Source organism: Nomascus leucogenys, chromosome 8, assembly GCF_006542625.1.
Source record: "Nomascus leucogenys isolate Asia chromosome 8, Asia_NLE_v1, whole genome shotgun sequence".
NCBI classification, from domain to species: domain Eukaryota; kingdom Metazoa; phylum Chordata; class Mammalia; order Primates; family Hylobatidae; genus Nomascus; species Nomascus leucogenys.
In genome coordinates this window covers 45,339,319-45,366,335 of record NC_044388.1, presented here as the reverse complement: position 1 = coordinate 45,366,335, position 27,017 = coordinate 45,339,319, and the positions used below count along the sequence as shown (strand labels likewise).

General features: G+C 40.3%; 1 protein-coding gene across 1 annotated transcript in view; it reads left to right on the top strand.

Moving 5' to 3' along the window:
• The window catches only part of ZMAT4 (zinc finger matrin-type 4), a 234,859-nt gene that overhangs the window by 49,102 nt on the left and 158,740 nt on the right, over positions 1-27,017 (top strand). The gene's annotated exons all lie outside the window — the stretch shown is intronic.

The following is a 27,017-nucleotide window of genomic DNA, read 5'->3' as shown; positions in this document are numbered from 1 at the left end:
CATTAGTGGAAAAACTAGTGAAATCTGTATAAAGTCTGGAGTTTTGGTAATAGTAAGCTATCAAAGTTAATTTCTCCGTTATGATGAATGTATCATAGTTATGTAAGGTGTTAACAGGAGGGGAAACAGAGAACAGTATATGGTAACTTACTGTACTTTCTGTAAATTTAAAATTATTCATAATGAAAAATTTATTAAAAATAAAAAGAAACACCATCCAGAGTCACAATAACTTTAGTAAAGTTGGTCCCTATTGACAGACTCTTTGAAGTTTTAAGTTTATGTATTTTTTTAAGAAATATACATTTTTACTGAATGCTTTATTTTGTTTTTATTTATTTATGAATTTAAATTAATTTTTTTTGCTTGTTTTTTAGAGACAGAGTCTTGCTCTGTCACCTGGGCTGGAGTGCAGTGGTACAATTACAGCTCACTGCAGCCTTGAACTCCTGGGCTCAAGGGATCCTCTTGCTTCAGCCTACCCAGTAGCTGGGACTAGAGGTGTGCACCACCACACCTGGCTAATTATTTTTTATTTTTATTTTGTAGAGATGGAGTATCACTGTGTTGCCAAGGCTGGTCTCAAACTCCTGGCCTCAAGCAATCCTCCTGCCTGGACCTCCCAAAGTGCTGGGATTACAGGCGTGAGCCACTGTACCCTGCCTGAATGCTTTATTTTGAATATTTTGCATTAGAAGATATTTCTGGGTGGAACTAACACAGAAAAGCTAATAAATATGTGATTTGTTTTGACCTTTTTGTACACTCTATATCAGAGACCAACTACTTATTAAATGGTGAGTGGAAATTTCAGAATACTTTCCATCTGGGTCCTTCAAATTGGGACTTAAGGACCTTCAGTGTGTGCAAGGTTTGATAATCAAAAGGATGATTTCACCCTACTGGGAAAAGATGGTATTACTGAAGAATCAAAGATAAAATTACAGGATTATAGATGAGATACAACATGTTTCAGCTCTTCTCCTTGGTAAAATCAAGTGCTCAGAACTTTTCATAGGAGGACAGAGTTTTATATCCAGAGAGATTAACTTTCCAGTGACACAATTTCACAATGATAGATATGCTAGCGTCCAGGGAACAGGAGGAGAAAAGGCAGGTCCACGTGATCCCCATGGGCATCCTGGAGAAACTGCTAATGACAAAGCTCCAGCTCAGTCTGACCAGCTAGCAAAGTAAAAAGGCCTGGGTCGGTGTTGATATCGCAAGGAGACTTGCTTTTAGAAACCTCCGTGGAGCACAGAGTAGTAATGAAGATCTCCTGCTAGAGGGCGAGACATTTGGACCCTAATCAAACTGACTCCCTCTTATTTATTTTTGAGACAGTCTCGTTCTGTCGCCCAGGTTGGTGTGCAGTGGTGCGATCTCAGTTCACCACAAACTCCACCTCCCAGGTTCAAGCGATTCTCCTGCCTCAGCCTCCTGAGTAGCTGGGATTACAGGCATGCACCACCACGCCCAGATAATTTTTGTATTTTTAGTAGAGATGGGGTTTCGCCATCTTGGCCAGGCTAGGCTCATACTCCTGACCTCAGGTGATCTGCCCGCCTCGGCCTCCCAAAGTGCTGGGATTACAGGCATGAGCCACTGCGCCTGGCCCAAACTGACTCTCTCTTAAGTAAAGGGAGGGAGAGTCCAAGGAAACACCTCTTGTAGTGGATTTGTGGCATTCTGTAGCATGGGGCTGACTCTCTTGGAGGGCTTGATCCCCTTCCCATATTTCTGATGCAGCAGGTCTGGCGAGGGGCCCTGGGCATTTGCATTTCCAGCAAGCTCTCAGGTGACACTGAGGCTGCAAATCTGGGTACCACATTTTGAGAATCCAGACTTTCTTTTCTGAGTATCGTGAATCCAGTTGAGATTTGAAATCTTTTCCCCTATAAAGCCGTCCATTAAAGTTATATCTTTTCTTTAGATCTGATCCTGTTCTTTTCCTCTGTGCTGAGTGATAAAGATAGCAGTGGAAATTGGAGGACACGTGTCTGTCTCTGATTGGCTTCTCTACAGAACTGAGGACCTGAGGTAGCACTTGGGGTGATAAAGTTATAAAACCACAGGCGCTTGTAGGCTTGGGCAGAAAACATTCATCTTGATGCCTTAGCAGTTTTTCTCCGTGATTTGGAGGGCCTGGCTGTTGTCAGGGTTGCAGCTTGTTTGGAAGTCCACATGGTATGTAAATGGACCCACAGGGGAACCTGCCGAACGAAGGGACCCAGATTAGTGAGATGGGTCATGCTGGTGGCAGTGCCAACTAGAGACATCCCTGTAGATCTGCCCCATGCATGTCTGGGCTTCCTCCCAAAGAGCAAAAGGAGATCTTATCTCATAAAGCATACATTCTCTCTCCCCTTTTATTTGTTAACCCTATAAAATTGTGGGATGAGGGGTTTACTTACTCTAAATAATTATTTTTCAAAATTTGATTTCTTTTTTAAAAGTAAAAAAGCATCACCTACTGTGGAATGTTTAGACAATTCATAAAGGACAAAGAAAAAATAATTTTGCATAATCGGATGTATATATATATCACCTTTTTAATATTTAGAGGCTTGCCTTTCAGGTTTTGTTTTTACTCTTGTTCTTTCACACATGTGCAAATCTTCTTTCTGGGTACTACGTAGATCATGGCTGTGGTTTCCTCTCTATGGCTTTGCCTCTCACTCTGGGTACCAGCTGTGTCTTTATAATCAGCTACAAGGCTCTGTTTGGTAGTCATCATTTCCCCTTCACTGCCTGAGCTCATCGCCTCTTACTCCCTCTGTTCCCGTGTGGCTGGTTTCCTTTGCTAATCTGTGCACACGCTGCTCACCTCATGCTCAAGGCCTCTCTACTCACTGTTTCTTCTACTTTGAATGCTGTTCCCCAGTTCATCATTTCTTTCTGGCCTTTATTCAAAAGTCCCTTCCATAGCGAGTCTTCTTGAACCCCTTTAACATTTCACGCACTTTTTTTTTTGAGACGGAGTCTCCCTCTGTTGCCAGGCTGGAGTGTGGTGGAGCGATCTCGGCTCACTGCAACCTCCGCCTCCTGAGTTCAAGCCATTCTCCTCCCTCAGCCTCCCGAGTAGCTGGGATTACAGGCATGTGCCACCACTTCTGGCTAATTTTTGTATTTTTAGTAGAGATGGGGTTTCACCATATTGGCCAGGATGGTCTCGATATCCTGACCTCATGATCCGCCGGCCTTGGCCTCCCAAAGTGCTGGGATTACAAGTGTGAGCCACTGCGCCCAGCCTATTTCACACACTTCTTCCTGTAAACTTATTTCACTTCTTTCCTCCTTAGAAAGCATGACTAACTAACATAATATGTATTCTACATTTTACTTACTTGTCTTAACTATGGTCAGCTTCTCCAGCTAGAATATAAACTCCATGACAAAAGGCATCACTGGATTGCTTTCTGCACTGTCCCTAGGACAGTGCCTGGTGGAGGGTTGACACCCCATAAAAAGCTGCTTTAAGATGTCAAATGACTGAGCTCAACAATACATCATAAATTATATTCCATATTCCATGGCATATTTTTCTTTATCATGTTTTTTTAATTTTATTATTATTATACTTTAAGTTTTAGGATACGTGTGCACAATGTGCAGGTTTGTTACATATGTATACACGTGCCATGTTGGTGTGCTGCACCCATTAACTTGTCATTTAGCATTAAGTATATCTCCTAATGCTATCCCTCCCCTCCCCCACCACCCCACAACAGTCCCCAGTGTGTGATGTTCCCCTTCCTGTGTTCATGTGTTCTCATTGTTCAATTCCCACCTATGAGTGAGAACATGCAGTGTTTGGTTTTTTGTCCTTGTGATAATTTGCTAAGAATGATGGTTTCCAGTTTCATCCATGTCCCTACAAAGGACATGAACTCATCATTTTTTATGGCTGCATAGTATTCCATGGTGTATATGTGCCACATTTTCTTAATCCAGTCTATCGTTGTTGGACATTTAGGTTGGTTCCAAGTCTTTGCTATTGTGAATAGTGCCACTATAAACATACATGTGCATGTGTCTTTATAGCAGCATGATTTATAATCCTTTGGGTATATACCCAGTAATGGGATGGCTAGGTCAAAAGGTATTTCTAGTTCTAGATCCCTGAGGAATCGCCACACTGACTTCCACAATGGTTGAACTAGTTTACAGTCCCACCAACAGTGTAAAAGTGTTCCTATTTCTCCACATCCTCTCCAGCACCTGTTGTTTCCTGACTTTTTAATGATCGCCATTCTAACTGGTGTGAGATGGTATCTCAATGTGGTTGTGATTTGCATTTCTCTGATGGCCAGTGATGATGAGCATTTTTTCATGTGTTATTTGGCTGCATAAATGTCTTCTTTTGAGAAGTGTCTGTTCATATTCTTCACCCACTTTTTGATGGGGTTGTTTTTTTCTTGTAAATTTGTTTGAGTTCATTGTAGATTCTGGATAGTAGCCCTTTGTCAGATGTGTAGGTTGCGAAAATTTTCTCCCATTCTGTAGGTTGCCCGTTCACTCTGATGGTAGTTTCTTTTGCTGTGCAGAAGCTGTTTAGTTTAATTAGATCCCATTTGTCAATTTTGGCTTTTGTTGCCATTGCTTTTGGTGTTTTAGACATGAAGTCCTTGCCCATGCCTATGTCCTGAATGGTATTGCCTAGGTTTTCTTTTTTTTTTTTTTTTTTTTTTGAGACGGAGTGCCGCTCTGTCACCCAGGCTGGAGTGCAGTGGCGCAACCTCAGCTCACTGCAAGCTCCGCCTCCCAGGTTCACGCCATTCTCCTGCCTCAGCCTCTTCGAGTGGCTGGGACTACAGGCGCCCACCACCACGCCTGGCTAATTTTTTGTATTTTTAGTAGAGACGGTGTTTCACCGTGGTCTCGATCTCCTGACCTCATGATCCGCCTGCCTCGGCCTCCCAAAGTGCTGGGATTACAAGCGTAAGCCACTGTGCCCGGCTTGCCTAGGTTTTCTTCTAGGGTTTTTATGGTTTGAGGTCTAACATGTAAGTCTTTAATCCATCTTGAATTAATTTTTGTATAAGGCATAAGGAAGGGATCCAGTTTCAGGTTTCTACATATGGCTAGCCAGTTTTCCCAGCACCATTTATTAAATAGGGAATCCTTTCCCCATTGCTTGTTTTTGTCAGGTTTGTCAAAGATCAGATAGTTGTAGACATGCAGCATTATTTTTGAGGGCTCTATTCTGTTCCATTGGTCTATATCTCTGTTTTGGTACCAGTACCATGCTGTTTTGGTTACTGTAGCCTTGTAGTATAGTTTGAAGTCAGGTAGCATGATGCCTCCAGCTTTGTTCTTTTGGCTTAGGATCGACTTGGTGATGCGGACTCTTTTTTGGTTCCATATGAACTTTAAAGTAGTTTTTTCCAATTCTGTGAAGAAAGTCATTGGTAGCTTGATGGGGATGGCACTGAATCTATAAATTACCTTGGGCAGTATGGCCATTTTCACAAGATTGATTCTTCCTACCCATGAGCATGGAATATTCTTCCATTTGTTTGTATCCTCTTGTATTTCATTGAGCAGCTGTTTGTAGTTCTCCTTGAAGAGGTCCTTCAAGGAATCCCTTGTAAGTTGGATTCCTAGGTATTTTATTCTCTTTGAAGCAATTGTGAATGGTAGTTCACTCATGATTTGGCTCTCTGTTTGTCTGTGATTGGTGTACAAGAATGCTTGTGATTTTCGTACATTGATTTTGTATCCTCAGACTTTGCTGAAGTTGGTTATCAGCTTGAAGAGATTTTGGGCTGAGACGATGGGGTTTTCTAGGTATACAATCATATCATCTGCAAACAGGTACAATTTGACTTCCTCTTTTCCTAATTGAATAACCTTTATTTCCTTCTCCTGCCTGATTGCCCTGGCCAGAACTTCCAAAACTATGTTGAATAGGAGTGGTGAGAGAGGGCATCCCTGTCTTGTGCCAGTTTTCAAAGGGAATGCTTCCAGTTTTTGCCCATTCAGTATGATATTGGCTATGGGTTTGTCATAGATAGCTCTTATTATTTTGAGATACATCCCATTAATACCTAATTTATTGAGAGTTTTTAGCATGAAGAGTTGTTGAATTTTGTCAAAGGCCTTTTCTGCATCTATTGAGATAATCATGTGGTTTTTGTCTTTGGTTCTGTTAATATGCTGGATTACATTTATTGATTTGCGTATGTTGAACCAGTCTTGCATCCCAGGGATGAAACCCACTTGATCATGGTGGATAAGCTTTTTGATGTGCTGCTGGATTCGGTTTGCCAGTATTTTATTGAGGATTTTTGCATCGATATTCATCAAGGATATTGGTCTAAAATTCTCTTTTTTGGTTGTGTCTCTGCCAGGCTTTGGAATCAGGATGATGCTGGCGTAATAAAATAAGTTAGGGAGGATTCCCTCTTTTTCTATTGATTGAAATAGTTTCAGAAGGAATGGTACCAGCTCCTCTTTGTACCTCTGGTAGAATTCGGCTGTGAATCCATCTGGTCCTGGGCTTTTTTTGGTTGGTAGGCTATTGATTATTGCCTCAATTTCAGAGCCTGTTATTGGTCTATTCAGAGATTCAACTTCTTCCTGGTTTAGCCTTGGGAGGATGTATGTGTCAAGGAATTTATCCATTTCTTCTAGATTTTCTAGTTTATTTGCATAGAGGTGTTTATAGTATTCTCTGATGGTAGTTTGTATTTCTGTGGGTTCAGTGGTGATATTCCCTTTATCATTTATTGCGTCTATTTGATTCTTCTCTCTTTTCTTCTGTATTAGTCTTGCTAGCGGGCTATCAATTTTGTTGATCTTTTCAAAAAACCAGCTCCTGGATTCATTAATTTTTTGAAGGTTTTTTTGTGTCTCTATTTCCTTCAGTTCTGCTCTGATCTTAGTTATTTCTTGCCTTCTGCTAGCTTTTGAATGTGTTTGCTCTTGCTTTTCTAGTTCTTTTAATTGTGATGTTAGGGTGCCAATTTTAGATCTTTCCCGTTTTCTCTTGTGGGCATTTAGTGCTATAAATTTCCCTCTACATACTGCTTTGAATGTGTCCCAGAGATTCTCGTATGCTGTGTCTTTGTTCTCGTTGGTTTCAAAGAACATCTTTATTTCTGCCTTCATTTCGTTATGTACCCAGTAGTCATTCAGGAGCAGGTTGCTCAGTTTCCATGTAGTTGAGCGGTTTTGAGTGAGTTTCTTAATCCTGAGTTCTAGTTTGATTGCACTGTGGTCTGAGAGACAGTTTGTTATAATTTCTGTTCTTTTACATTTGCTAAGGAGTGCTTTACTTCCAACTATGTGGTCAATTTTGGAGAAGGTGTGGTGTGGTGCTGAAAAGAATGTATATTCTGTTGATTTGGGGTGGAGAGTTCTGTAGATGTCTATTAGGTCCACTTGGTGCAGAGCCTAGTTCAATTCCTGGGTATCCTTGTTAACTTTCTGTATCGTTGATCTGTCTAATGTTGACAGTGGGGTGTTTAAATCTCCCATTATTATTGTGTGGGAGTCTAAGTCTCTTTGTAGGTCACTAAGGACTTGCTTTATGAATCTGGGTGCTCCTGTGTTGGGTGCATGTATATTTAGGATAGTTAGCTCTTCTTGTTGAATTGATCCCTTCACCATTATGTAATGGCTTTCTTTGTCTCTTTTGATCTTTGTTGGTTTAAAGTCTGTTTTATCAGAGACTAGGATTGCAACCCGTGCCTTTTATTATTTTCCATTTGCTTGGTAGATCTTCCTGCATCCCTTTATTTTGAGCCTATGTGTGTCTCTACACGTGAGATGGGTTTCCTGAATACAGCACACTGATGGGTCTTGACGCTTTATCCAATTTGCCAGTCTGTGTCTTTTAATTGGAGTGTTTAGCCCATTTCCATTTAAGGTTAATATTGTTATGTGTGAATTTGATCCTGTCATTATGATGTTAGCTGGTTATTTTGCTTGTTAGTTGATGCAGTTTCTTCCTAGCCTCGATGGTCTTTACAATTTGGCATGTTTTTGCAGTGGCTAGTACTGGTTGTTCCTTTCCATGTTTAGTGCTTCCTTCAGGAGCTCTTTTAAGGCAGTCCTGGTGGTGACAAAATCTCTCAGCATTTGCTTGTCTGTAAAGGATTTCATTTCTCCTTCACTTATGAAGCTTAGTTTGGCTGGATATGAAATTCTGGGTTGAAAATTCTTTTCTTTAAGAATGTTGAATATTGGCCCCCACTCTCTTCTGGCTTGTAGAGTTTCTGCTGAGAGATCAGCTGTTAATATAATGGGCTTCCCTTTGTGGGTAATCCGACCTTTCTCTCTGGCTGCCCTTAAGATTTTTTCCTTCATTTCAACTTTGGTGAATCTGACAATTATGTGTCTTGCAGCTGCTCTTCTCGAGGAGTATCTTTGTGGCATTCTCTGTATTTCTTGAATTTGAATGTTGGCCTGCCTTGCTAGATTGGGGAAGTTCTCTTGGATAATATCCTGCAGAGTGTTTTCCAACTTGGTTCCATTCTCCCCATCACTTTCAGGTACACCAATCAGACGTAGATTTGGTCTTTTCACATAGTCCCGTATTTCTTGGAGGCTTTGTTCGTTTCTTTTTATTCTTTTTTCTCTAAACTTTTCTTCTCGGTTCATTTCATTCATTTGATTTTCCATCACTGATACCCTTTCTTCCAGTTGATCACATCAGCTACTGAGGCTTCTGCATTCATCACGTAGCTCTCGTGCCTTGGTTTTCAGCTCCATCAGGTCCTTTAAGGACTTCTCTGCATTGTTTATTCTAGTTATCCATTCATCTAATTTTTTTTCAAAGCTTTTAACTTCTTTGCCATTGGTTCGAATTTCCTCCTGTAGCTCGGAGTAGTTTGATCATCTGAAGCCTTCTTCTCTCAACTCGTCAAAGCCATTCTCCATCCAGCTTTGTTCTGTTGCTGGTGAGGAGCTGCGTTCCTTTGGAGGAGGACAGGCGCTTTGATTTTTAGAGTTTCCAGTTTTTCTGCTCTGTTTTTTTTCCATCTTTGTGGTTTTATCTACCTTTGGTCTTTGATGATGGTGATGTACAGATGGGTTTTTGGCATGGATGTCCTTTCTGTTTGTGTTTTCCTTTTAACAGACAGGACCCTCAGCTGCAGGTCTGTTGGAGTTTGCTAGAGGTCCACTCTAGACCTGTATGGCTGGGTATCAGCAGCAGTGGCTGCAGAACAGCGGATATTGGTGAACCGCAAATGCTGCTGCCTGATCGTTCCTCTGGAAGTTTTGTCTCAGAGGAGTACCCGGCCGTGTGAGGTGTCAGTCCACCCCTACTGGGGGGTACCTCCCAGTTAGGCTACTTGGGGGTCAGGGACCCACTTGAGGAGGCAGTTTGCCTGTTCTCAGATCTCAAGCTGCATGCTGGGAGAACCACTACTCTCTTCAAAGCTGTCAGACAGGGACATTTAAGTCTGTGGAGGTTACTGCTGTCTTTTTGTTTGTCTGTGCCCTGCCCCCAGAGGTGCAGCCTACAGAGGCAGGCAGGCCTCCTTGAGCTGTGGTGGGCTCCACCCAGTTCGAGCTTCCCTGCTGCTTTGTTTACCTAATCAAACAACTAACTCGGCAATGGTGGGCACCGCTCCCCCAGCCTCGCTGCCGCCTTGTGGTTTGATCTCAGACTGCTGTGCTAGCAATGAGCGAGACTCCATGGGCATGGACCCTCCGAGACAGGTGCGGGATATAATCTCCTGGTGAGCCGTTTTTTAAGCCTCAGTGGGAAATGCAGAAATCACCCATCTTCTGCATCGCTCATGCTGGGAGCTGTGGACCGGAGCTGTTCCTATTCAGCCATCTTGGCTCCTCCCCCTGTGTCATGATTTTTAATAGCTGTTTCCACATAATAGCTTTTTCCCATTGTATCAATACATGACTATACCACAGTTAATTAAACATGAATTTAATAATGAATATACAACAGTTTTTTCAAATATTATACTCCATTAACTTCAGTATTGTAAGTTTCTGCTTATTTTGCTGTTATAATCGGCACCTTAGCAATCAACCTTGTATGTATTTGCTCAAATCCTGATAATTTTCCTAGAATAACTTTCCAGAAATTAACTTTCTGGGTCAAGAAGAATGTATCTTTAAGGTGTTTGATCTACATTCTCAAATCACTATCCAAAAGGCTGTTTCTCTAAGCAGTGATTTCTAATGCTGATTTCTTTGCACCTTTGACAATAAGACATTATTTTTCAAAAATATTCCAATTTTTATGAGTAAAATATGGTAACTCATTAAATAATTTTATGTTCCTTAGGTTACTGGTAAAATTGATCTTTTTTATGTTTTTTAAAATTGGATATGTATATTTCTTTTCTTTTATTTCTTTCTTTTTCTTTTTTTTTTGTTTTGTTTTTGAGATGGAGTTTCACTTTTGTTGCCCAGGCTGGAGTGCAGTGGTGGGATCTTGGCTCACTGCAACCTCCACCTCCTGGGTTCAAGCAATTCTCCTGCCTCAGCCTCTCAAGTAGCTGGGATTACAGGCACCTGCCACTACACCCGGCTAATTTTTGTGTTTTTAGTAGATGCCAGGTTTCACCATATTGGTCAGGCTGGTCTCGAACTCCTGACTGCAAGTGGTCCACCTGCCTCTGCCTCCCAAAGTGCTGGGATTGCAGGCAGGAGCCACTGCGCCTGGCCTGGATATGTATATTTCTTTTTATCCACTTTTAGTTTATGTCGTTTGCTTAACTGGTGGGGGGTTAACTAGCTTCCTTTTAACGCTTTGCAAGTGTTCTTTATGTAAATAAGCATTTAAAAATATGTATGGTTAATATTTTTTTGCCATTTGCTTTTAAATACCTTCATGTTGTTTTTTTTTCTACCATTACCTTACCTTGATCTTGACTTCGTGTGATTTCTTGATATACAGAATTTTATATGAAATACGATATGCATGTATTTTATGTTTTGAACTGTTTTCAGTGTAATGCTTAAAAAGTTAAACTCATCCTAAGACTATATGAGTATTTCTATTTATTTCTCCTAGTGACTTTATGGTTTCATTATTTTCCTGAAATTGTTATTCAGTCCTTCAGTTCCATTTATTGAATAATGTCCTTTTCCTCCCTGACTTGACATTTCCTTTATTACATACTAATTTGAATGTGTTATTTCGTTGTTTTGGCTCTGACTGTTTTATTAACTTGTGCTTTTCTGTAGCAGAAACCCACTTTAAAAATTATTAGAGTTTTATAATATGTTTTTCGTATTTCAGACTACAACCGCTTCTCATTTTTGATTTTCAAAATTATCTTAATTATTTAGTATCCATATTTTTCTTGAAGAAGAAATTCAGAATCATTTTGTTCCAACCTCCAGTGTTCAAACTTGCATCAGTTTTGCAAATACATATGGGAAGAAATTACTGCTGTTGGCTAATTCAATTGGCAAATTCTTTAGTCCCTTTCTTTAGTGCCATTATGAGATGCGATTTGATATGCACTGCTCCTGGGGCAATTCCCAATTTCTGGAAGTTCTTCAGCTAGCAAAGCTCTGTTCCTCCAGGTGCCATCTTTTCCTGCTCCTTGCTACCTGGTTTCCCAACATTAGGAGACAGGGCCTTCTGTGAAAACCGTGATTTCAGGATATGGCGCTACTGGAGCTTCCCTGTCCACCCATGTAGCCTGTCTGCGGGTAAGGTGGGGAGCTGCATTCACCAGCATGCAATGTACCAACTGCCTTCCCCATCCTGACTGCTAAGTAGGCAGGGATGTCACAGAATGGATGTAGAAAGATGGCAAAACAATGTGTGTTTTATTTATTGACGTGATAGCATGTGCTAAAGAAAGAACGGAAACAACAGAAGCCCATGGTACAGGATAAATGGTCAGCGATTTTGTTGGTACAAATCTGAGTCTGGGAGACACAGTGGAGATATCCTCCATGTCTTATCTTTGTTTCAGAGGTTTCTCTTTTATGAGACACAACCCTGGGTCAGTCGGCTTTTAATAAAAACAGTAGCTTATTCTTAAATATAGTTTTTGCTCGCTAGGTTAGGCACCATTCTAAGTACTTTCCACATATAAACTCATTTGATTCTCACGACTGCCTTATGAGATAAATCCTATTATGATTTGGGTTTTATGGCTTATCTCAATTGAACTTATGCCTTACAGCAGGTAGAAATTCACTTTAGATTCTGGCATCAGGTGGTCTATCAAATTAATTTTTAGTGTGCACTTCATCCTTTTCTATCTTTGTTAATGTTTAAAAGTTATAGTTAGGTAGACACCTAGGGCTGCTAACCAGGTACATTTTAAACTGGAATTCATCTTTTATAAACCTTTTATTAGAAAATAAAACCCATATACAAAATTTAGAAAACAGATGTATCCCTTAATGAGTCCTAAGGTAAACACTATGATAACCACTACCCAGGTTGTGAAATAGATCTTTGCCAATCATTCCAGAAGCTTTTCCCATTGTCTCCTCCCAAGGTTGACCCTCTCTTTTCCACCAGAAGTATCCACTCTCCTGACTTTTCCAGAATCACTTTCCTGAGTTTTTGTATAATTTTATCACTAATGTACCCCTCTAATGAGCGTAGTTTAATCTTTCCCAATTTAAAAAATCTTGACATACTTTTTACATCTATTTTAGTCGGCAGGTTTCTTCTCCATCTTTCATTCTTTACCATTTACCTATAAAAGAACCTGGGAGCATTTGACGTAAAGAGTTTTCTAAAGTATAGGTTTTGCTGATTGTGTACTTGTGATCCCCATTCAACACTTTCCTCTGTCCTTTCCGTTCTCTGAAAATTGGCAGATGGATCCAGAGACTTGATTGGATTTGGGGTTGATACATTCGGCAAGACTATAAACGGTGTTGCGTTCTTTCATTAAGAGGCGCATGATATCTGATTGTCTCTCTTTTTGTGATGTTAGCAGCTGTTGATGACCAATGCCTAGATCCATTAATTCATTGGAGGTTGCAAAGCTGTTTTCTTCTATTTTTTTTCATTGATTAATTGGAATAATTTTAGAACAAGTGATTTTCCTCATTTATTGTTTGACACTCTGTGCTACAATTCTTTTAGGAAAAGCAGAAAAAATGCTTCATTCTTTTCTTTTATCAAGTGTCTAATTAAAGAACTGGTTCCCTATCATTCTACAAAGGTGAACAAACAGGTTTTTAGGAAATGTTAGTATGAATTCATGTATTTGGAGCTATTTGAAACGTCTTGGCCGCACACGGTGGCTCATGCCTGTAATCCCAGTACTTTGGGTGGCCATAGTGTGTGGATCATGAGGTCAAGAGATCGAGACCATCCTAGCCAACATGGTGAAACCCTGTCTCTACTAAAAATACAAAAAAAAAATTTATCTGGGCATAGTGGCACATGCCTATAGTCCCAGCTACTCAGGAGGCTGAGGCAGAAGAATCGCTTGAACCTGGGAGGTGGAGGTTGCAGTGAGCCAAGATCGCGCCACCGCACTTCAGCCTGGTGGCAGAGTGAGACTCTGTCTCAAAAAAAAAAAAAAAAGAAAAGTCTCGATCCTTTTAAAGATCCAATTGTCTCATTTGCTTCAAGGTTGCCTTTGAGTCCTTGTGTCGTGACTGTAGTAGTCATTCCTAGCTTTCTTGTTGTCTAGCACGGCAAGATATTCCAGGATCATGTGGCACACTTCCTAGAATTAGTCTTTCCCCCCACCCCGCCACAAAAGCCTGGGTTTCTTTTTGTGGCAATGGCGCTTCAAGATTGCTAGGGTTTTTGAGTGCTAGGGAGGTTTTGTAGAGTTTGTCATTGTTTTTAAGGCCTCTTCACTGGTTAGAATTAAGAAGTATATATGTTTATATGATATCTCAAGGGTTTATACTAACACTTCCAATTCAAATCACAATTATAGGGTTTGATACTCTCCTGTATTCCATCTGCTCACTCTTTCTACACTGAGTATGTTGGTTCACAAAGACGCAGGAAATGATGAATTAGAATATTCCATAATTATTGATATACTTTATCCAATAATATTGCACATATCCCATGAATAACAATAGTGATGCTGCAGCACCAGTATAACTAACTGAGAAATTAAATCTCTTTATTGCAGCACATATTCTCCCAGTGTCTCCCCATCTTTAAATATGCTGTATCTGTGGTATCTGAGTTTACAGCCGTTATACACTGTACTTTATCCCTATTGGTTCTATTTATCTTAATTATATCTATTTATATATCTATATGTATATATCTCAGACTACCACCAGTTTTTTTTCTTTTTTTGAGACTGAGTCTCACACTGTTGCCCAGGCTGGAGTGCAATGGAACGATTTCGGCTCACTGCCACCTCCACCTCCAGGGTTCACGAGATTCTCCTGCCTCAGCCTTCCCAGTAGCTGAGATTACAGGCAAGCACCACCACACCGGGCTAATTTTTTGTATTTTTAGTAGAGACAAAGTTTCACTATGTTGGCCAGACTGGTCTCAAACTCCTGACCTCGTGATCTGCCAGCCTCAGCCTCCCAGAGTGCTGAGATTACAGGCATGAGCCACCACGCCCGGCTCAACTACTACCAATTCTTATATCAATGTCTCCACAGTCATTTTGGTTATTAAAATCAGTCTTACATTCTAGTAGGCACATCAGAGACAGCTCATGAGAATAAGCTTCCCTGACTTCTGGCCTGTTTCCTCATTGAGGCCTTTATACTTATATGTCAGCTTTGCTGGATATACAAAATTTGTCACACATTATTTTGCAAATCTAAAATATGTTACATCGTTTGTGTTTGAAATAAAACATTGCAGTTGAAATGTCTGACGATAATCTAATTTTGTTTTCCTTCCATCTTTTTCTTAAAGGCTCAGGTAATTTAAAAATATCTTTCTATACGGTTTAGTAATTTTACTGAAAAATTTTTTTGTGTTGATTTCTTTCGGTTGAGATTTAGGGGTATACATGAGGCTCTTTCAATACAGTTGGCCCTCCATATTTGTGGGCTCCACATTCATGGATTCAACCAACTGCAGGTCAAAAATATTTGATAAAACGAAATAAAAATAATACAAATAAAAGATACAGTATAACTATTAGCATAGCATTTACATTCTCTTAGGTACTAGAAGTAATGAAGGGATGGTTTAAAGTCTACAGGAGGATGCCTGTAGGTTATATGCAAACAGTGACATTTTCTTTCAAGGACTTGAGCATTTGCAGACTTTGACAACTGTAGGGGTCCTGGAACAAATTCCCCATGGATACTGAAGGATGATTGCGTATACTTCCTTTAATTTTAATTGTAGGAGAGTTTTCTCAATTTATAGTTTGTTTTGTTTTGGTTTGTTTGCTGAGATTATGCCTGTAATTCCAGCACTTTGGGAGGCCGAAGTGGGTGGATCACCTGAGGTCGAGAGCTCGAGACCAGCCTGGCCAACATGGTGAAAGCCCATCTCTACTAAAAATACAAAAATTAGCCGACGTGGTGGTGGGCACCTGTGATCCCAGCTACTCGGGACGCTGAGGCAGAAGAATCACTTGAACCTGGGTGGCGGAGATTGCAGTGAGCCGAGATTGTGCCACTCACTGCCCTCCAGCATGGGTGACAGAGCAAGACTCACTTTCAAAAAAAAAAAAAATCGAGATTGCTTTCCTAACTTAACAGAGCTTCTCTGAGAGAGAGAGAGAGAGAGAGAGAGAGAGAGTATGTGTGTGTGTGTGTGTAGGGTAGTGAAGTGTTTAAGAACAGAATGGTTTGTTTACTGAAGTGTATTAGCTCCAGTTTCCCCCACATTTGTCTGAACCTTCTCTTTGTTTTGTCTCCATCATTTTTGTCCTCAGTTTTAATTCTACTCTCAGCAGTTTCTCCTCAGTATGAAGCTGTGGCCTGAAAAAAGTTCTGGTAGGTTGTATGGAAAAATTGCAGGTCTAGGCTGTGTCTGCCCCTCCAGGCTCTCCACAGACCTGTCTTATAATCTGTTGTGGGGATGGGACATGTGCTCCTGATGCCAGCTGCTGTTCTCACACAGGGATGCCAGGCTTTCTGTGAATACCTGCTGCTATTGAGGGTTCCTCCGGCTCCAGGTCCAGCAGAGCTCTCATTGCCTCACTCTATTTCCCTGCACAGATGCTGATAGCATGCAGATTTTGTGCTATTACTGGTTTATTTCCATTCCCTTATGTTTTGAGGTTCATGAGAACAACCTTGTCACCTAGTTTTGTAATAAATATTGTCTGTGAGTTTTTTATTTGCCTTTCTAGTTCTATTTTTATTTGGGAATTTAGAGAGATTTAAAAAATGATACCACTGCTGCCAACATTTTCCAAGAACTCTCATTTTATTTTGTATGTATGTAGTTTTCATCAATCAACAGATATTTATTAAATGGTCTATGGCAGGTCCTATTATAGACACCAAGGATATAGCTATAAACAAAGCAGAGTTTCTACCCTCAAGACATATAATAGGAAAAGAATGGTATTGAACATACACACCACTAAATAAGTGAAAAAACATCAAATATAAGTAAATTTCATGAAGTAAATGAAATGAGATAATATGCATCTATTCTTTTAAACCATTTGATTACATGTATATACACACATACATACACACACTTTATATACACACATATATGTATTATATATGTATACATACACATATACGTACTCACACACAAAGATATTTGACTTACATACAAATATTTTTGAATAGTATTTTCTGGATTACAAAGCCTGTTTCCATACAACGCACTCTTTTATCTTTTTATGAATAGGCAGATAGGGTAGGTTTTACTCCCCATGTGACAGAGGAGGAATTTCATGTTTAATAATTGTAAGTGACATCCAATACACTTACAGCCAAAGCTTCATCAAGTATCTTTTGAATCTGAATCTGCTTTTTTAAACTTAATATTCTATTTTTTAATACCACATTACATAAAACACTGTGCTGGGGCTTAGAGATGACACCTTTTCAGCCCAAATAATTAAGTTTCAATTAGAGACAATAAGATATATGCTTAGTGCTGTCAGATGGGGGTGGGGGGGGCGGGCAGGCCTGAATGAAGTTCTATGGGAGTGAGGAAGCATCAGCTGTCTTTGTGATGGGATGTCCCGGGGAAGCCTAATGAAGGAGATTGCATCTGAGTGGCCCTTGCATATAGAGACGAGGCATTGTTAGTTGGAATGAACCATGTGAACAAAGACAGGTAGGCATATCCTTACCGTAGCTGGAGGAGAGCGAGAGTTCAATCAACTGTTTAGTTTTTCTTCATACACTCATCATTCAATGAGTTTTCAAGTTACTATGTGCCAAGGCAGAGATAGAAAGATACGGAAGGAGCTTAGTCTAGTGGGGGAGACATGTGCTCCCCACCTGATTCGAAAGTGAGACCTTTCAGTGGGACTGAATCTTCACTTACCTGCAGCATCCAACAAAAACAGGCAGCCGGGAGATGAGGAGCAGAGGATTTTAGTGCTGGGATTCTGAGCCATTTTCTTGGCAGGCTGCTTGGTGTTCCTAACCTTGAAAAAAATCAATTTGCTTAGAGCATATTATGTCTAAAGGCACCCGTGGGGGAAGAGACCAGAAAAGTGTGTTGAGTGTTAGACGTTAGCGGAATTTAAATGTCATGATAAGGAATTTATTTTGGGGTAGTAAAGCGTGGTTGAGAGTTTTTGACAGGAAGACTGACCTAAAATGGCAGTGCGTCCATGAATTTGGCCAAAAATTCAAAAATCAGTTCCATCACTTTCTGAAAAGGTGACATATTGATGAATTTAAACCCTCTGAGCTTCATTTTCTTGACCTGTTAAAATTGGGAATTTATTTATGTATTTATCCACTGACACCTCATTTATTCATTCATTTTTAAGTTCAACTGATATTTAATAATTACTCAGTTCTGGCCGGGCGCAGTGGCTCACGCCTGTAATCCCAGCACTTTGGGAGGCCGAAGCGGGAGGATCATGGGATCAGGAGATCGAGACCAGCCTGTCTAACACGGTGAAACCCCGTCTCTACTAAAAAAATACAAAAAATTAGTTGGACATGGTGGCACACGCCTGTAGTCCCAGCTACTTGGGAGGCTGAGGCAGGAGAATCGCTTGAACCTGGGAGGCAGAGGTTGCAGTGAGCCGAGATCGCACCACTGTCACCTGGGCGACAGAGCGAGACTCTGTCTCAAAAAAAAAAAAACCTAATAATAAATAAATAAATACTCAGTTCTGGAGCTACGTGGTCTAATGCAATAGCCACTCACTCAAAAGAGCTATTGAACACTTGAAATGCAGGTAGTCTGAATTGAGATGTGCTATCAGTGTGAAATATACACTTGATTTGGAAGTCTTCGTATGAGAAAAAGAATATAAAATACCTCATTAATGATTTTTATGTTGAATACATCCTGAAAAGAAAGAAGAAATAAGTTTAAGAGAGCTATTGTACAGCATGGTGACTATAGCTAATGATGATACATTATATTATTGAAAAATGCCAAGAGAGTTGGTGTTAAGTGCTCTTGCCACAAAAATTATTGCTATGTGAGGCAATACATATGTTAATTAGCTAGATTTAACCATTCCACAATGTATATGTGCTTCAAATGCATAGAATTTTATCTGTCAATTAAAAAATAAATTTGAAAAAATGTTTTTTGAAATTAATTTCATGATTCTTTTTTTCAAAGATATATCATTTAGAATACTTAAATGTGGCCTCATTTACAGCTTGTACTGTATTTCTACTGGACAATGCTGCTCTAGATACTGGGTGTACAATATTGAATAGTGGTCAGAGACAGATAGCAAATAAGCACATTTAAATATCTAAGTCATCTAATTCTAGACTGTGAAATAAGTGCTGTGATCTTCCCACCTGCCTCTCATCCCGCCTTTGCTCTCTCCGGCCGCTCTGTTCATTTGTGGCATTTTCTTAGCCACTTCTCTTGGTTAGTGGGGCTTATCTAACTTACATAGTTGTCCTCTCTCAGGAACTCTGGCTAATTTCTCCCTTTTGGGGTCTTGCAACTACTGTGACCATCTGTTTAAATATTTCTTCAGTGACTGAAAAAACAAACGAAAGCCATCCAAATCCCAAAGGCAAACAGAATTCTTCATTTCTCTTCAGTAGAAATCTTCATTCTCTCTTTCCTTTATTATCAAAATTACCATTTCCCCCAATACTATGGAAATTGGGAGTTTTCATCCACAGAGTGGGTGGTTTGTATCCAAATAGCAGGGCATATATCTATCTAGTTCATGCCAGCCTTCCTGTAGACACTATAGCTTCCCCATGGGACTCTGAACATCACCTACCTTCTAGCCGTAGGACACATCCTTTGTATGTGGACAAACTCACACAATAACATGTCATTCCAATTATATCCATTTCAGTACAGTGTATGAATGCCACTTTATGCCAATTGGCCTTTTCCTGAGACAAAGCAATCATATTGGTAAGAAAGCAAGGGAGATAGTACATTAGGTGGAAAACAGAGTTAAGTGACCAAGTTAGAAATGGTTAATGAATGGCCATGTCAAGTCCTTCAACTATTTAGTTCATGTTTATCAAGTCTGTTTTATAAATCCAGACCTGTGTCAGGCACTGGCTATGATGGGAGGATAATTTCTAAAGTTCTTATAAATTTGTTACCTTTAAGATGTTTTTAGAAAGACAATTCTAAAACAAAAACAAAATGCTAATAAGGAAATTAAAGGGCAGGACCAAATCAAAATGTATGGCAAGGATGTTAAGGACTGGGAGAGGTCAGGAAGGAAGATGTGGATGAAATTTGCAGACATCTTGAAGGAACTGTTGGAGAAAATGGACCTTGATATCTGGATGTGACTTAAACAGGTCAGGAGGAGAAAGAACAGCTTGACCCAAATGGAGTGGAACGGGATGCATGAGAGAGAACAGTGGGAGACAACGTTACCCAGGACCCTGTAGTCAATCAGGAAATGTGACTTCCAGGCCTTTTGATCCCAGTAAAGCGGGAGAGAAGAGACATCATTTTCTGCATTCTGCTTTTCTCCAAAGTTAAATACCAGAATATAACCAGAACATGCATAACAATGGAAATAGTGGCATTTATTGGACATTCTATCTTACTACACGGTATGTGCTGAGAGGTGCAGTTATTTCTGTGTCTAGCAGAAGGTATCAGATGACTGCTGCCTTCAGGTGTAGCTTAGTAGCAGCTGCCAAGTGGAGTTTCATTATAGCCACAGAATGTCTTTTGCCAAAATGAACACCAGTGATCAGGATCGTAGAATGTCTAGCCAGTGCTCAAAGAAATTCCATATACTACACGGGAGCCAACATGAACAAAATACTCCTCATTATTATTCGCTTCCTGAATGGGTTTCACCTACAAGTAGAGGATGCCTAGAAAAGAAAAAAACCAACAACTTAAGCTTCAAGTTGCAACATATCTTTGGGATTTTTAAATCATTTAAATGAATCTTTTAGACTTTTTCTCTAGAACAGAATATTGAGATACAATTCATATGTCACAAAACTCACCTATTTTTAAAGTATAAAATTCAAGGGTTTTAGGTATATTCACAGAGCCGTGTGACTGCCAGATCTACAGTAACCCTGGAAACTCTTTACCCATTAGAAATCACTCCTCATTTCCCCTCCCATCTCCCTCCTCCCTGTTCCCCCACTGCCATCTGATTCCTAGACAATCACTAATTCACTCTCTGTATTTATAGATTTTCCTATTCTGGAAATATCATGTAAACGGAGTCATACATTGTGTGGTCTTTTGTGATGGATTGGCTTCTTTTATTTAGCGTAATGTTTTCAAGATTCATCCATGTTGTAGCCTGTATCAGTACTTTATTCTTTTGGTTGCAAATACCATACCTTTGTATGGACATACCACATTTTATTTACTCCCTCTGCAGTTGGCAGACATTTGGGCTGTTTCCACTTTGGGGCTATTATGAATGATGTGGCTACAAAAACTCATGTAAAAGTTTTTATGTGGACATATATTTTTATTTCTCTTGAATGAAATACATTCAATTCTCATTTTCCACAGTAGTTATGTTCTATAAAGTTGTCATCAACACTGAATTAGCAAATGCTAAGCCACTGCTCCTAGGTAAAATGCAGGATTAGGTCTGGGAGGCCTCTGGTCACAATATTTTTGTCAATCCATCCATATGTAACCTTGGTTTGTGTGTGTTTCTGTTTAGAGACACCTTATTGAATATGCATATATATATAGTAAATATACATATATATATATAGTAAATATACATATATATATATATAGTAAATTTCTTTGCTTTTTAGCCTCACAACAATGCTATCCACTATGCTTTTTTATCGATTGTTATCTCTGGAATTCACAAATTTAGACAACTTTTTTCCATCGCTCCATTACTCTCTATGCATGTTTCTTTAGCATTTTCTGGAGTGGTCTCACATAGAGATCAGTGAATTTCCTCTCTCTCCTTCTGGATGTAAGTACTAGTGATTGACTAGCATTGAACTCAAGGCCAGCAGCACTACGATGCATGCCTGAGTGAAGCTTAGCTAACACGTGTGTTTTCTCCATAAGGAGTTTCACCGAACACCTCACTGCCATTCTGAAAGTGCATGTCTCCCTCTTAGGCTTTCTACCTTCACCTAAGCAAAAGAGAATGAGGACAATCATCTGAATTAAATTAAAGAAATCTTTATAACAAAAGGGAAAGGTGTTTGGGGATTAGATTTCTAGCCAGAGTCAGTGAGGTTTTCCATCCTGATTGAATTCTTCTGAAAACTTTTTAACTTTGCAAAATGTTTTGACTGAGCAGCCTTAGGTTACTCCACAAACATTCTTTTTATTTCTTTCAGCAATATGAACGTTGCATTTAAAAAGTCTGACTGAATTTTTGCCTCCAGTTTGAAACTCATAATTTAAAAATAATCTTTAAGCCAGAAACTTTAAATATATTCATTGAGGTCAATTAATCAAACTTTATGGAGTTTCTACCCTGGGCTGTATATCAACCTTGCTCTGGATGCAGCAAGATACTCTAATGAAAGTGACGTCTTAATTCTTTTTGTGCTACTGTAACAGAACACCACAGCCTGGGTAATTTATAATGAACATAAATGTATTCAGCTCATGGTTCTAGAGGCTGGGAAGTCCAAGACTGAGGGGTTGCATCTGGTGAGGGTTTTCTTGCTGTGTCATAACATGGTGGAGGGCATCACACGGTGACTGAGAGCAAGTGAGGGTTGAACTTGCTTTTACATCAATCCCACTATCTTGATAACAAACCCCCTCTCTCCATAACAGCATTAATCCATTCATGAGGGCTTAGCCCTCTTAAAGGTCCCACCTCTCAACACTGTTGCATTGGCGATTAAGTTTCCAACACATTCAAATCATAGCAGATGATATAATTTAGAGTTGCAAAGAGCCATTAATTTGGGATTTTGGTGGCTAAGAATATGCAGTTAAAATTCTGCATAGTGGGCTGAGCGGCAGTGGCTCAGGCCTGTAATCCCAGCACTTTGGGAGGCCAAGGTGGATAGATCACTTCAGGTCAGGAGTTTGAGACCAGCTTGGCCAACATGGTGAAACCCCATCTCTACTAAAAATACAAAAAATTAGCCAGGCATAGGGTGTGCACCTGTAATCCCAGCTACTCAGGAGGCTGAAATGGGAGAATCACTGAAATCCAGCAGGCAGAGGTTGCAGTGAGCCGAGATCACGCCACTGCACTCCAGCCTGGGAGGCAGAGTGAGATTCCATCTCAAAAAAAAAAAAAAAAAAAAAAAAATTCTGCATAGTTGTGTATCCACCAGTGTCATTAGAGCAGTTAGTGTTAGTGGCAGTTAGAATTGCACTATGTGAATAACTGGCCCCTTTTGTAAAGTATCTCACTAAGTGTGTACTGTTGGCATGAAAGGCTGCCTAACTTTTCAGGGCCTCACAGCCCCTCTATTGTCAGGTACCTAAAATTGCCTGGTCCCTCCTTTACAACTATGGCATAACTATATCCCATGATACATTATTGTATAAGAATTGGTTTTCCTCTTCTATTATTTTTTATTTTTCTATGTGATAATGAGATTGCCCAGGAGAGCAGAAATCTAGGAATATATGTTAAAACTACCATTGTGAAACTAACATATTTCCCTACTGAACCCTCAAGTTGGTTTATAAATTGTTGTCACCTCTGGTTCTTTACCTGGCCATCTTTCTGTCAGTTGGAAAAATGTTGGGTTGCCATAGACCTCCCTGTGTTACCTGTCTCCTCTTGACTTTTATGTCATACAAGTTACTAATCCCACAAACGAACCCTCTGCTCCATTCATTCAGTACACATTTGAAGGTCCTCCAGTGTGGTAAATGTGGTGCTAGGTGCTGGCTCCTCCCTATCAATGAGACAGTTTCCTAGACCTTAAAGAAGTTTTGCCATCTCATAAGGCGGACAAATATGAAAACAAGTAAGTGCAATAATTCCATGTTCTGTAGAAGAAGAATGTACAAGGCACCCAGGAGACCCAAAGGCTGGTTCTCACTTCTCCCAGACAGTAGAGGGAGCCAGAAGGAATTTCAGGCTGGTGCAGTGGCTCACTCCTACAATCCCAGCACTTTGGGAGGCCAAAGCAGGAGCATTGCTTGAGCCTAGGAGTTCAAGGCCAGCCCGGAAAACAGGTTGTAGACATTCTCTCTCTACACACAATAAAAAAGTATTATCCAGATGTAGTGGCATGTGCCTGTGACCCTAGCTACTCTGGAGGTTGAGGTGAAAGGATTGCTTGAACCCAAGGAGTTCCAGGCTATAGTGAGCTATGATGGCACCACTGCACTCCAGCCTGAGTGACAGAGCAAGACTCTGCAGCAAAAAAAAAAAAAAAAAACGCAGCAGCTTCACCTCAAGGAAGTGATGAGCCAGGAAGACAGATTCTGGTATGACTGAATTAGACACGAAGCGATTCAGACGGGCATTCCAGCATTTCCTTTAAGAAGGCTTAAAGATGAAAACCCACACAAACAGTCCTGATTTACATTAATTTTTTTTTAATCTTACAATTAGGAGTATGTGAGTCCAACATGAGACTCTAGTTCTTTGATTATAATACTTCCTCTTATTTTCTGTCTACTTCTCCAATTCTCCTGGTGCCAGCCTCCTTGATAACAGGGCATGGAGTCATATTCATCTACCACAGCATCTAACACAATTATAGGTCCTTAAAAATGTGTTGGGTAAATAAATACCATAAATCTGTTTTTCATTCATTAAGGGCAACTCTTTGCCCTGGAAACTAGTTCTCAGTCATTTTGTATGATGATACTGGCCTCTGTATCTAGGCCCCTAGACTTTCTTTGGACATTTCTACCGGTTAGAGCTTCAGGGAGAAAGGCCAGGCATGGCTGGAGTTTTCACTGGAAGTGGTGGAAGAGATGCACAGATTCTAAAGAGAATGCACAGATGAACAGATACACAGATTCTAAGACTGAGAATTAAGCTCTGGCTTCTGAACTTGTTCCTAATTTTAAAAAATTACACACTTTGACGTATGTCATGCATAAGTAGTTAAAAAAAATGGTATAATTCAAGCACCCACTTTCACCCTGATAATCTTCCTTTTTAAAAAAGGGTAAGACTTGATTTCATTCTTTTTTATGGCTGAGTAGTATTCCATGGGGTGTGTGTGTGTGTGTGTGTGTGTGCATTTACATTTTCTTTATCCAATCGTCTATTGATGGACACTTACATTGATTCAATATCTTTGCTATTGTGAATAGTGCTGCAATAAACATAAGAGTGAAGTTATCTTTTTAACACAATGATTTTTTTTTTTCCTTTGGGTAGATACCCATTAGTGGGATTTCTGGATCACATGATAGTTCTATTTTTAGTTCTTTGTTACGCTAATAGCCCAGACTTCACCGCTCTGCAACATATCTGTGTCACAAAACTGCACTTGTATCCCTCAAATGTACACAAATTTTAAAAAGTGAGACTAATACATATCCTCTAGCATGTCGTAAAAAGGCACCAAGTTTGGTCTCTCATTCCTCTTGCATAATCCACTCCTCATTTAATGGGCAGGAACCCTTCAGGAACTCCCTGATTTACCTCTTCCTGGTGATCCTGGTATATGCCATCTCCCTGGCTTCCATGCTGTCTCCTAGGCTTGACTGAGGAGGTAGGTAGCTCGGGGAGCCAGGAAGCCAACCCTGCCCCTTCCCTCCAGGTCCATTTCATTTCCATAGTATTCCACACAGAAGTAAAAGTATTCATACTATTTTGTTTTTTTCTCTATGGAGGAAACTGAAAGCACTTCGGCTTTCAGTATTGAAACCCTCAGCAAGGGTATTGCCAATGGGCACAGCCTCAGGGCTACTAGATTTCCTAGCAGGAGAGGACCCATTGGGAAAGCCCCTCCTCTCTCCAGTGGTCCTTTTCCACTCACTGACCACCTCCATCCCAGCCCCAGTGTTTGAAGTCTCTCCCTGAACTTCAGGCCAGCCTCCTGCTCCTGGGACACACACACAACCCCTTCCTTCCAAGGATGAAATGCTAATTATCAGAGATATTACAGACTAATGCCTTAAGGAGGAAGGAGTTCATTTCCTAACTACCACATAATTTGCCAGGCAACACTCTCTAGCAGTCTGGACATCTTATTACTCTACAGATAAAATATGTAATTCCCTTCCTACAGCCAGTCACCACCCTCATCATCCTCACCATCCAATTTTAAATTGTACTCTCTGGGCTCACTAGGAATAAGAGAAGGGGCCATTGTGGGGCCATATACTCATTCCAGCTTACTCTTTAACAAAGAGATGCTCGGCTATTGCTGCACCATTAAGGAATAGATTAACTTCTTGTCTAAACATCTGTTCTACCCTCCACTTCCAACTGAGCAGGAGGGGAAGCAATGGATTACTCCTCCCCTTCGTAAGTATAGATAAATGATGACCTGCGTGCACAATAGCAGGTCACGTGGTCTGACCAAAGATTAATTTTTTTCTGAATTATGATTCATTTTCATTAAGTCTTACAAAGGAATAAAAATCCAGCTGGATTTAAACATTTTGTGCAGCATTTAATGAATCACCTTTCCTGAAAAAAAGGAAAATTATGCAAACTCTCCCAGAAAATCCAGCCAGCATAGTCATCATAGCTTTATGATACAGAATTAATTATGAAAAACACTCAATTCCTTAAAGAAATCTCTAAAAATCTTGAACATCATGGCCATGTATCCTGGTGAGGCTAAAATTGGTCAAAAGCAGAGCGGAATAACAAATGGTAATTTCTGCTAAATAATTCAGGCTATCTGAACTCTGATATTTTACTGACTTTAATGAGTATAATGGGTCCAATTAGAGACTGCTTTCCTTCACCGTGCCAGGCTCAATGTGCTCTCTCTTAATTGTGGGTCCCGTTTTTTTTTTTTTTTTTTTGAGGCGGAGTCTCGCTCTGCCGCCCAGGCTGGAGTGCAGTGGCGCGATCTCGGCTCACTGCAAGCTCCGTCTCCCGGGTTCACGCCATTCTCCTGCCTCAGCCTCTCCGAGTAGCTGGGACTACAGGCGCCCGCCACCACGCCCGGCTGATTTTTTTATATTTTTAGTAGAGACAGGGTTTCACCGTGGTCTCGATCTCCTGACCTCGTGATTCGCCCGCCTCGGCCTCCCAAAGTGCTGGGATTACAAGCGTGAGCCACCGCGCCCGGCCCCGTTTTTATTTGGATAACTCATCTCTACAAATTTGTCCTGAAATCCCAGTAACTGGCATTAATAGCTACTAACTGTATGTCGAAGTCAGTCATTGAGTAAGTTTTGATGATGATTATCATGAAGAAAAAGATACTGCACCGGGGCCTGTCAGGGGGTGGGGGGCTAGGGGAGGGATAGCATTAGGAGAAATACCTAATGTAGATGACAGGTTGGTGGGTGCAGCGAACCGCCATGGCACGTCTATACCTACGTGACAAACCTGAACTTTCTGCATATGTAATTCCAGAACTTAAAGTATAATAAAAAATTTTTTTAAAAAAAGAAGATGAGTAGAAAGCAAGGCAAAAAGAGAGAGAGATTG